We start from the raw sequence: 9,384 nt of genomic DNA, 5'->3' as shown, positions 1-9,384 counted from the left end.
GTAAGATTCGAACCCCTGACCATAGGAACACCAGTCCATGGCTGAACCATGTGAGCTACTTGTCTTTGTTAGCTTTGCAGCACAATTTGGATGTCTTTCAATAATAGAACCCATGACTTCAAAAAAAACCTCAGACTGGTGGAATACTTAAGAAAGTCGGTCCCAATTGAAGGCCCAGATCTTTGGTGTAGTGGTTAGTGCTGTTGCTTTGGGACGATAAGACCTTGGTTCGAGACCCACTTGGAACACATATCTTTCTGCATGGAGTTTTTCATGTTCTCCCCGTGTCTCTGTGTCTTTCCTCCAGGTTGTCTGGCTTCCTCCCACAGTCCATCGATCATCTACCGCTTTGTCCTCCACCAGAGGGACGCAGTGCCAAGCCCAGCTGTCGTAGGTGGCGTACACCCTGCACTCTTCACCAGTACGTTCAAAACATTGATTAGGTAAAGTTCCACTTTGACATTGACTTCATGTAAGATTCGAACCCCTGACCATAGGAACACCAGTCCATGGCTGAACCATGTGAGCTACTTGTCTTTGTTAGCTTTGCAGCACAATTTGGATGTCTTTCAATGATAGAACCCATGACTTCAAAAAAACCTCAGACTGGTGGAATACTTAAGAAAGTCGGTCCCAATTGAAGGCCCAGATCTTTGGTGTAGTGGTTAGTGCTGTTGCTTTGGGACGATAAGACCTTGGTTCGAGACCCAGTTGGAACACATATCTTTCTGCATGGAGTTTTTCATGTTCTCCCCGTGTCTGTGTGGCTTTCCTCCAGGTTGTCTGGCTTCCTCCCACAGTTCATCGATCATCTACCGCTTTGTCCTCCACCAGAGGGACGCAGTGCCAAGCCCAGCTGTCGTAGGCGGCGTAGGCGGGCGTCCACCCTGCACTCTTCACCAGTACGTTCAAAACATTCATTAGGTAAAGTTCCACTTCGACATTGACTTCATGTAAGATTCGAACCCCTGACCATAGGAACACCAGTCCATGGCTGAACCATGTGAGCTACTTGTCTTTGTTTGCTTCGCAGCACAATTTGGATGTCTTTCAATAATAGAACCCATGACTTCAAAAAAACCTCAGACTGGTGGAATACTTAAGAAAGTCGATCCCAGTTCACGGCCCAGATCTTTGGTGTAGTGGTTAGTGCTGTTGCCTTTGGGACGATAAGACCTGGGTTCGAGACCCAGTTGGAACAAGCATCTTTCTGCATGGAGTTTTTCATGTTCTCCCCGTGTCTGTGTGGCTTTCCTCCAGGTTGTCTGGCTTCCTCCCACAGTCCATCGATCATCTACCGCTTTGTCCTCCACCAGAGGGACGCAGTGCCAAGCCCAGCTGTCGCGGGGGGCAGAGGCGGGGGTCCACCCTGCACTCTTCACCAGTACGTTCAAAACAATGGTTAGGTAAAGTTCCACTTCAACATTGACTTCATGTAAGATTCGAACCCCTGACCATAGGAACACCAGTCCATGGCTGAACCATGTGAGCTATTGGTCTTTGTATGCTTTGCAGCAAAATTTGGAAGTCTTTCAATAATAGAACCCATGACTTCAATAAAACCTCAGACTGGTGGAATACTTAATAAAGTCAATCCCAAATGACGGCCCAGATCTTTGGTGTAGTGGTTAGTGCTGTTGCCTTTGGGACGATAAGACCTTGGTTCGAGACCCAATTGGAACACATATATTTCTGCATGGAGTTTTTCATGTTCTCCCCATGTCTGTGTGGCTTTTCTCCAGGTTGTCTGGCTTCCTCCCACAGTCCATCGATCATCTACCGCTTTGTCCTCCACTGGAGGGTGGAGCGGGGTTCTGTGACAATTTCAGCTGTCATAGGGTGATAGGCGGGGTTCACCCTGGACGGTTCGCCAGGCAATTCAAAACATGCAATACAGTCATGAGGTAAATTTCCACTTTCCACAAGAACCCGGAGTAAAGCCACGCACACACGGGGAGAACATGAAAAACTCCAAAAAGATCATTGTTCCAACAGGGTCTCGAACACAGGTCTTCCTGTTTCAAAGGCAAGAGCACTAACCACTACACCAACTGTTTGGCCCATTACAGAGGACATGTATCCTTAAAGGTGACATCGAATGCTTGTATCACACATATATGTAAGCTATGGAGGTCTACTTACATATATTAAATTGTTTTCATGGATAAAAACCTCCTAATCGCTGCAAATGAGCCGATCAAAATATCTCCTCACTGACGCTCTCGTCAGCCGCACTGTTTCAGACCAAAACCACACCCCCAGAACGTGGACTGTGTTGTGAATGGCCAGCCAACGAGAGCTTTCTCACTGTCCTGTGATTGGCCAGGTACCTGGATGTGACGTAATTTGTATGCCAGCTCTCAAATACACAGCTCCCCCTCTGGCACGGTGGATGCTCTGCATCTCAGCAGCTCCAACGAGAGTAGTTGTAGTTCTTCTGCGGTTGAATGTACATGTGCAACCGGATGTGCCCGAACCAGGAGGCGCTACGGTGGTGAGAGGAGTGGTGATGATTTCTGATGACGACATCAAATTACGGAAGTGCCGATCCGCTTCGCAGAGCCCAGGAAAACAATAAAACCCTATATTCTCAGCAGTGGCTGAACTGTTTGTTCTGAAACTTTAGGGTTTCATGAACGAGGTACTGATGCAGATACACACACACACACAAATGCAGCGTTAATTGGAGCTTCCGGTCTGAGTGGCCTTTAACCTGCCCCTTACTGGCCAAACTAGATACTCATTCTTAAGTTTTAAATGGTCTAGTGTAGAGATGTACCATTTTTTCCCTCCCGATACCGATTCCGATACTTGTGCTGTGGGTATCGGCCGATACAGAGTACTGATACTGATACCAGTGTGTTATAAAAAAAATATATATCATACTACGCCTGCATGACAGTGATATGATTATCATCATCAAATCCTTTACCGTATCAGTCACAGGTGTCAGTGGAATAATCTGGATGTGGAGATGAAAAAATCTGCAAAACTGAGTGTATTTAAAAAGAAGTATGTAGAGATGACCATTAATCGATACAGAATGACCCAGGAGGAAAGTATGACAGAGGTCAGAGACAGAAATCTGTTCAGACCGTGTGGAGACAGCAGTGGAAGCAAATGTAACCAAACAAAAACAAGAGGTGAATGTACCCAAACAACAGCTGACATACATGGAGTCTGATTGACTGTCTGGAGCTGGACTGCATCTCTGGGTGCTACCTGATGCTGAAACATGTTTTTGTCAAAATGTCATAAATAGAAAAATTATGTACTGTACGATGAAATGAATATGTATTCTGTGGGTAATGGGGGCGGGACTAGATAAGCTTTTGCTTCTCCCGCTTTCCCTTTTGGTTATGTGTATTGTGTAAACTACACTAAGATGATGTGTGATGATGAGTGATCTAACTGACATGACTGAAATAAACATATATATGAATAAATAAATAAATAAATACATAAATAAATCATTGATGGTAAGGTTTGGCTCAGGTTAAACCCTCTGTAAAACATGGAGGAATACAGCAAATGGACACCATTTATTTTTACCAGTGATATGTTATTTCGTTTTTCAGCTTGTACGTTTGTTTTGACTCTGGTCCAAACACTGCAGCACTGGCAGAGCTTCATGTTTCCATGACGACTGACCGGGAAAGGACGCGCGTGACATCATTTGTTACATGACTCCAGATTGTTAAAATGAGTCTCTGAAGTAACGCTAAACTTTAAAAACAGAGGCATACATACGCAGGACAAGCTGGTTAGGTGTCGCGCTGCTCTTTTCGTTTAATAAACAAGCTGCTCCAGTTTGACTGTAGGCGCACTAACGGAGCTAGCGCAGCTAACAACGGTAACGTCTACAGGTGTCGGGTGATCAGTTCTTCTTCACACCTCTAAAACAGCACAGCGCAAATGTTTCAGGACTGGCGAAGAAGAACCATGTCAGAGCTAGGGATGTAACGATTACCGGTATGACGATAAACCGCGGTAAAATTCCCGACGGTTAGTACTACCGTTTCAAATTTTAATTATCATTAAAACCGTGATTGATTACCGCAACTGATGACCGAAAAACTCAGTGATACTGCTCATTTCCTGAAGAAGCAGCGGCACCTGAACGGCACTCGCTCAGAAGCGGGCACGCATGCGCAGTTTCCACTGTCCTGTGACAACACGGCTGAAGCCACCTGCGCTCCAGAGATTTTCCCCCAGTAAAAAAACAAGATCAGAAGTCTGGGCATATTTTGCATTTTTAAATGATGTTGACGGTAAAATAATTGAAGACAAAAAAAAAACTCTGCAAAGGGGGGTAACACTTCCGTGACCCGCATCAACAACCTTTCAGCGAGTGTAAAGTAAGTCAACAAAAACGGGATTTCGGAATAGTGGGAAATGTCATGGTTTGTCTGTAAAACGTTCCTATTTTCTCAATAAAGGAAACCTAAGTTAAGTGTTACCTAATGTTACTCCTGTAAAAATACATGTTATTGGGCGCTATCAGCGAAAGCGAGTAGTGTGTGCAGACGACACGTACCGTAGCAGAGCAAAATATGTTTGTTTCTGTGTTTTTTATTTTATTTTCATGCTGTGTACGACCGCTGCTACTTAATTATTATCCGTCAGAGTGAGGACCTGTGTGTGTGTGTGTGCGCGCGTGTCAGTCAGTCAGATGATAATTAATAATAATAATAATAATAATAATAATCATCATCATATAATATAAAATATATTTTTTTAAATAAAAAATTTCAGTGTGTGTGTTCAGTACTTTTTGAACACATCTAACAATACCGTGATATGAAATTTTCATATCGTTACATCTCTAGTCAGAGCTAACGGAGCTCTATTAAATTACGTGGTATCGGATCGGTGCAGGGACTCCAGTACTCACCGATACCGATGCCCACATTTTCGGCAGTATCGGAGGCATTTCCGATACCGGTATCAGAATCGGAAAACAACTCTAGTGACATTTTTTGCTGACATACATGACAGTTTATAATTGGACAGTTTACTAAATAATGCACATGTTTTTATTATGACATACTAGGAACTTCTAGATAGTTTATATTTTAACTTTTTGTTGACATATTATACAAGGACATTTTGGACAGTTGTTGACAGTATGACGTCATATAATATAATAATGTATTTGACAGAAAACACACACGTACATGTGTTTGCTGTGGAGCAGTGACGTCACATTAGCAGCAGCCAACCTGCTACAGGCCAGACTAGATACTCATTCTTTACAGTTTTAATGGTCTATTGACAGTTCTTGTTGACATTCTTTGACATATGTGGACACATTATATGTTAACGTTTTTGATGACATACTAAACTCGGAAAGTCCATATTTTGACAGTTTTTACGACATACTATCGCATTGACAACACAAGTGTGTTTGTTGTGGAGCAGTGACGTCACGTTAGCAGTAGCATTAGCAGGTGTAATCTGAACACCTGTGTTCAGATCGCTCAGGTCGTACATGAACAGCAGGTGTGAACAGAGCGTCAAAAGAGAATCTCGAGAAATGTGTGGCTCATTTTTAAACAGCAGTTACCACACGGTTATCCACATGTTCGTCCGCATTCGTCCTCCTCCCGTTTCTGACTCTGCGTCGAAGCTTCGCCTCCGACTAAAGAAGTGGAACATTCCAAATAGATCTACTCAGAGAGGAGGAGTAGAATGTACCAAGTCACGGAAAGTACACAAAGGCTTTTAAATCAGTGTATCTTTGTGCAGGAGCAACTCCACCTGTGCTTAATCAACATTCATATCCTCACTGGACAAATAAAAGAAAAATGGCAGCTGAAATTGTTATTTAAAAACATTTTTGTTAAAAAAGAGGAAAAAAAATCCACCACCTGTAGGAAATGCTGCCACCTGCTGGACGTGCTTTTCCCCCTTTATCTTATAAAAGCTGCCGAAATGATCCCTTTTTAGGTCTTTATCTTAAATTCAAATCAGAATTCTGACTTTAATCTCAGATTATTTCTGACGAAAAAAATCTTTATCCTGTTTTCTCTTTTCTAAAATTAAAGTCAAAATATTGAGAACAGTTAGAATTCTGGACCTATTTATTCTTTATCCAAAAACAATGTTCACATGTGGCCGTAATCCTCTTCCGTACCTTTTTAACGCAACTTAAAAATGGGTTCTGAGATTAAAGTTAGATTCCTTAATGAATTCATCTCAAATCCTGAAGAAATTAAATAAAGTAAATAAAGTCCCAATAATCTTGATTTTTAAAATTTGGTCCCCAAGAAAAAAGTCTGAACTCTGACTTTAATCTCAAATCCCAAAGAAATAGTCACGTTTTGTTTTTTTAAAATACAGAGATTAAAGTAAATATTCTGGGAAAAGCTCTGATTTGGCCCTAATCCTCTTTTGTACCTTTATAACACAACAAAATAGTCTGAAAACAACAAACAATGGGGTTTTATAAGGATTAAAGTGAGACTTCTGATATTAAAGTTAGATTCTCCATAATCTTGATTTTTTAACCAAGGTTAAATACAGTATTCTAGCATTTTATATTATATTTTGTTTGTTTCACCAAATATCTGGCCCTAATTGCATTTTAACACAACAAAACCATGTTTTATAAATTTACGTTGACCTTTTGTCAAAAATAAAAGTGAGTTTTTCAATCATCGTCACAAACACATTTTCATCCAGATATAGAAACCTCTTTATTTCTTTTCACAATTTCCAGAAGAGAAAGTAAAATATCACACAATTCCAGTTCCGCGGTTGAGGCTGAGGTTAATCGTCTAAATACACTTTTACAGGTGCAACGTCGGTAGAAAAAAAATATTCTTCCCAAAGAGAAGCAGCTGTCTTTTAAAAAAAATAGAGAAAACAGGGGGAAGCAGAGGCGATGTGAAGATCCTTGTTTTCCCAGCAGCATCAGTTCAGCGGCCTCAGATGGAGGCGCGGTTGACCACGCAGCTGTTTCTGACCGGGTGGAACAGGCTCTTGTCCTGGAGGAGGAAGAGACACGGGAACATGAGGAATTCAAGTGAGGCTTCTACATTAAACAGTTCCGACTCGACTCTTCTCTCTATGTCCTCATCTTGCAGGCTGCAGGATCCAGTCTCAAGGCTATTATTATTATTATTATTACTATTATTATGCTATAATTGAAGTTGATGTCAGTCTAATTTCTACCAACAATCTCTGCTGCTGCGTATAAAAATGTCCTTTCACCATAACCTGTCTAGGCACAGATTTCTTCTTGTGTTAAAAGGGATTTTTTTTTCTCTCCACTGATGTCATTGTGTTTCTCTGCTCTTAATAATGTTGTATGTTATGATTTGGCGCTATACGAATAAAATTGAATTGAATACACCAGACTCCTCTGTTAAACATGGACATTTTAGACATTTCCTCAGAAGTTTTCAGGGATTTTTAACTAATCTACAGGTCGACTATTTTACATCGTGTTCTAAACTTTTATTTTTGTTTTAGAGTTTACTCTGAACCAAAAGTGCTCACACGCAGGTAAATAATACACAACTTCATATGTTGAGTCAAAGTTAGGATTAATTTTATCCCGGAGTAGTGATAATTGTGCAGAAGTCGCGCAATAGACAGTTTTTCTTTCACATTTGTTCATTAAAAACTCCCAATTCAGTACTTTTTTGCTCGGTTGTGTTTACATCATTGGCGAAAATGAAGATTAAAAAAGGATATAAGACACTTTATATAGTACATTCTTATCGCCTCTGTATATACGTTTAAAAAATCCTGAATGCTCTGTGTTGTAAGGGTGAAATAAAGGTTTTTTAAGAGGTGAAGCGCTGAAGCTGAAGCGCTTAACGATAATATTAGGTCACCAATTTAGTTTCAAACGTGATGTTTTCTGTTCACACCGGTGCAGAATCTCTGTCGCATTCTTCTTCAGTGAATTCCCGCTCAGCTCTCATACTTTTCTGTAGCGCCACAGCTGGTTGCCCTTCATGCCGTGACAGTCGTAGAGAGCGACGGGACTGTTGTGGGAGATGGCGTCGAAGATGACCTTCTTGGCGTGCATGGGGTCGCCCACCTGGACGTCCTTCCTCTAGCCGAACATTAACACCTGCGGGGAAGGAGAACATCTCCACTTTAACGTCATATATAGTCTCTGACTTCAGAGATGAAAAAGTCGTCTTCACACAGCAGTTTGAACACGTTCCACTTCCTCGCATCCTCCCCTCAGAATCTGCACTCTCTCTGGATATAAACACATTTAAAGCACTTTCATTTCGGCTTCTTTTCTTGAAGTTATGACAGACAGAATAAAGGACCTAAAAAAAATAAACCTAAAATTTTATGAGCACCACCGCCTGTGGCCTTTCCACCTGTTATTGACTCAGTATTATTTTGGCTCCGCTGCCGATATAACAATATCAAGCCATTAACCGGAGCTATGGATGTTTCTCTGTGTGTGAAAGTGCATCCAAACATCACAGGTCAGTGGAGACGTGTGGATAATAAACGCCACTCATTTCTGAGTCAATATGAGTGACTTTCCTACATTCCAGGCTAACGGACACTGCTGAACAATATGAAGACGAATCTTTAGTTTTACATTCGAAACACAGCGAACAGGTGAGGTGAATCTGGACAAAGGATTTCAAATGCCAAATTAAAGAAAATTAAAGACATTTGAACTTAGCGATAGAGGCAAAAGTGGATCAACAACTCCTGTGTGCTGTGACGTTAAAATCACTGATTTTCTCTACGGGGCTTTGGTGTGGGAGAGTGAGTGGTTCCCATCCTGTTGGAAAAGTCTTTCTCACAGTGTGATAAAGACGTGAACATGTGACGTAGATATCGTAGTCTTAAACTGATGTTAACTTGATTTGATTCATTTATTGTTAAGGGGCTACAATTCAAAGTGGTAAACCATTTTTGGTCTCATCTGACCACATGACATTGCCCCAATCCTCCTCTGGATCATCCAGATGGCCTCTGGCATACTTTAGACGGGCCTGGACATGTTTTGGCTTAAGCAGGGGAACCTGTCTAGCACTGCAGGATTTCAATCCATGACAACGGAGAGTGTTGTTCCCGTAGCCTTTGTGACTGTGGTACCAGCTCTCTTCAGGTGTTTGACCAGGTCCCCCCCCGTGTAGTTCTGGGCTGGTTCTTCACCGTTCTCAAGATCATTTGTACCCCACGAGGTGAGATGTTGCATCATCCAATGCAATTGCCTTGATTTTTTTTTCAACATTCTGTCTCTCACAGTTGATGTGTACCCATGACGAAGATTACAGACCTCTTTCATCTTTTTAGTGGTGGGTGTCCCAATACTTTTTTACCCCACTGTGTGTGTGTATGTGTATATACATACATATACATACATAAATATGATGAGCAGAGACGAAGCCGACC

General features: G+C 41.6%; 1 long non-coding RNA gene across 1 annotated transcript; it reads right to left on the bottom strand.

Moving 5' to 3' along the window:
* Positions 1–6,700: 6,700 nt before the first annotated feature.
* Positions 6,701–9,384, bottom strand: LOC122763036. Its single transcript, XR_006358837.1, has 3 exons — positions 9,354–9,384; positions 7,937–8,086; positions 6,701–6,989 (listed from the first exon to the last, which is right to left on the bottom strand). It is a non-coding gene; the product is annotated as an uncharacterized LOC122763036 (long non-coding RNA).

The sequence above is a fragment of the Solea senegalensis genome, unplaced genomic scaffold, assembly GCF_019176455.1.
Source record: "Solea senegalensis isolate Sse05_10M unplaced genomic scaffold, IFAPA_SoseM_1 scf7180000016364, whole genome shotgun sequence".
In the NCBI taxonomy this organism is placed as follows: Eukaryota; Metazoa; Chordata; class Actinopteri; order Pleuronectiformes; family Soleidae; genus Solea; species Solea senegalensis.
The sequence above is the reverse complement of the archived record's forward strand: the minus strand, read 5'-3'. Positions and strand labels throughout refer to the sequence as shown.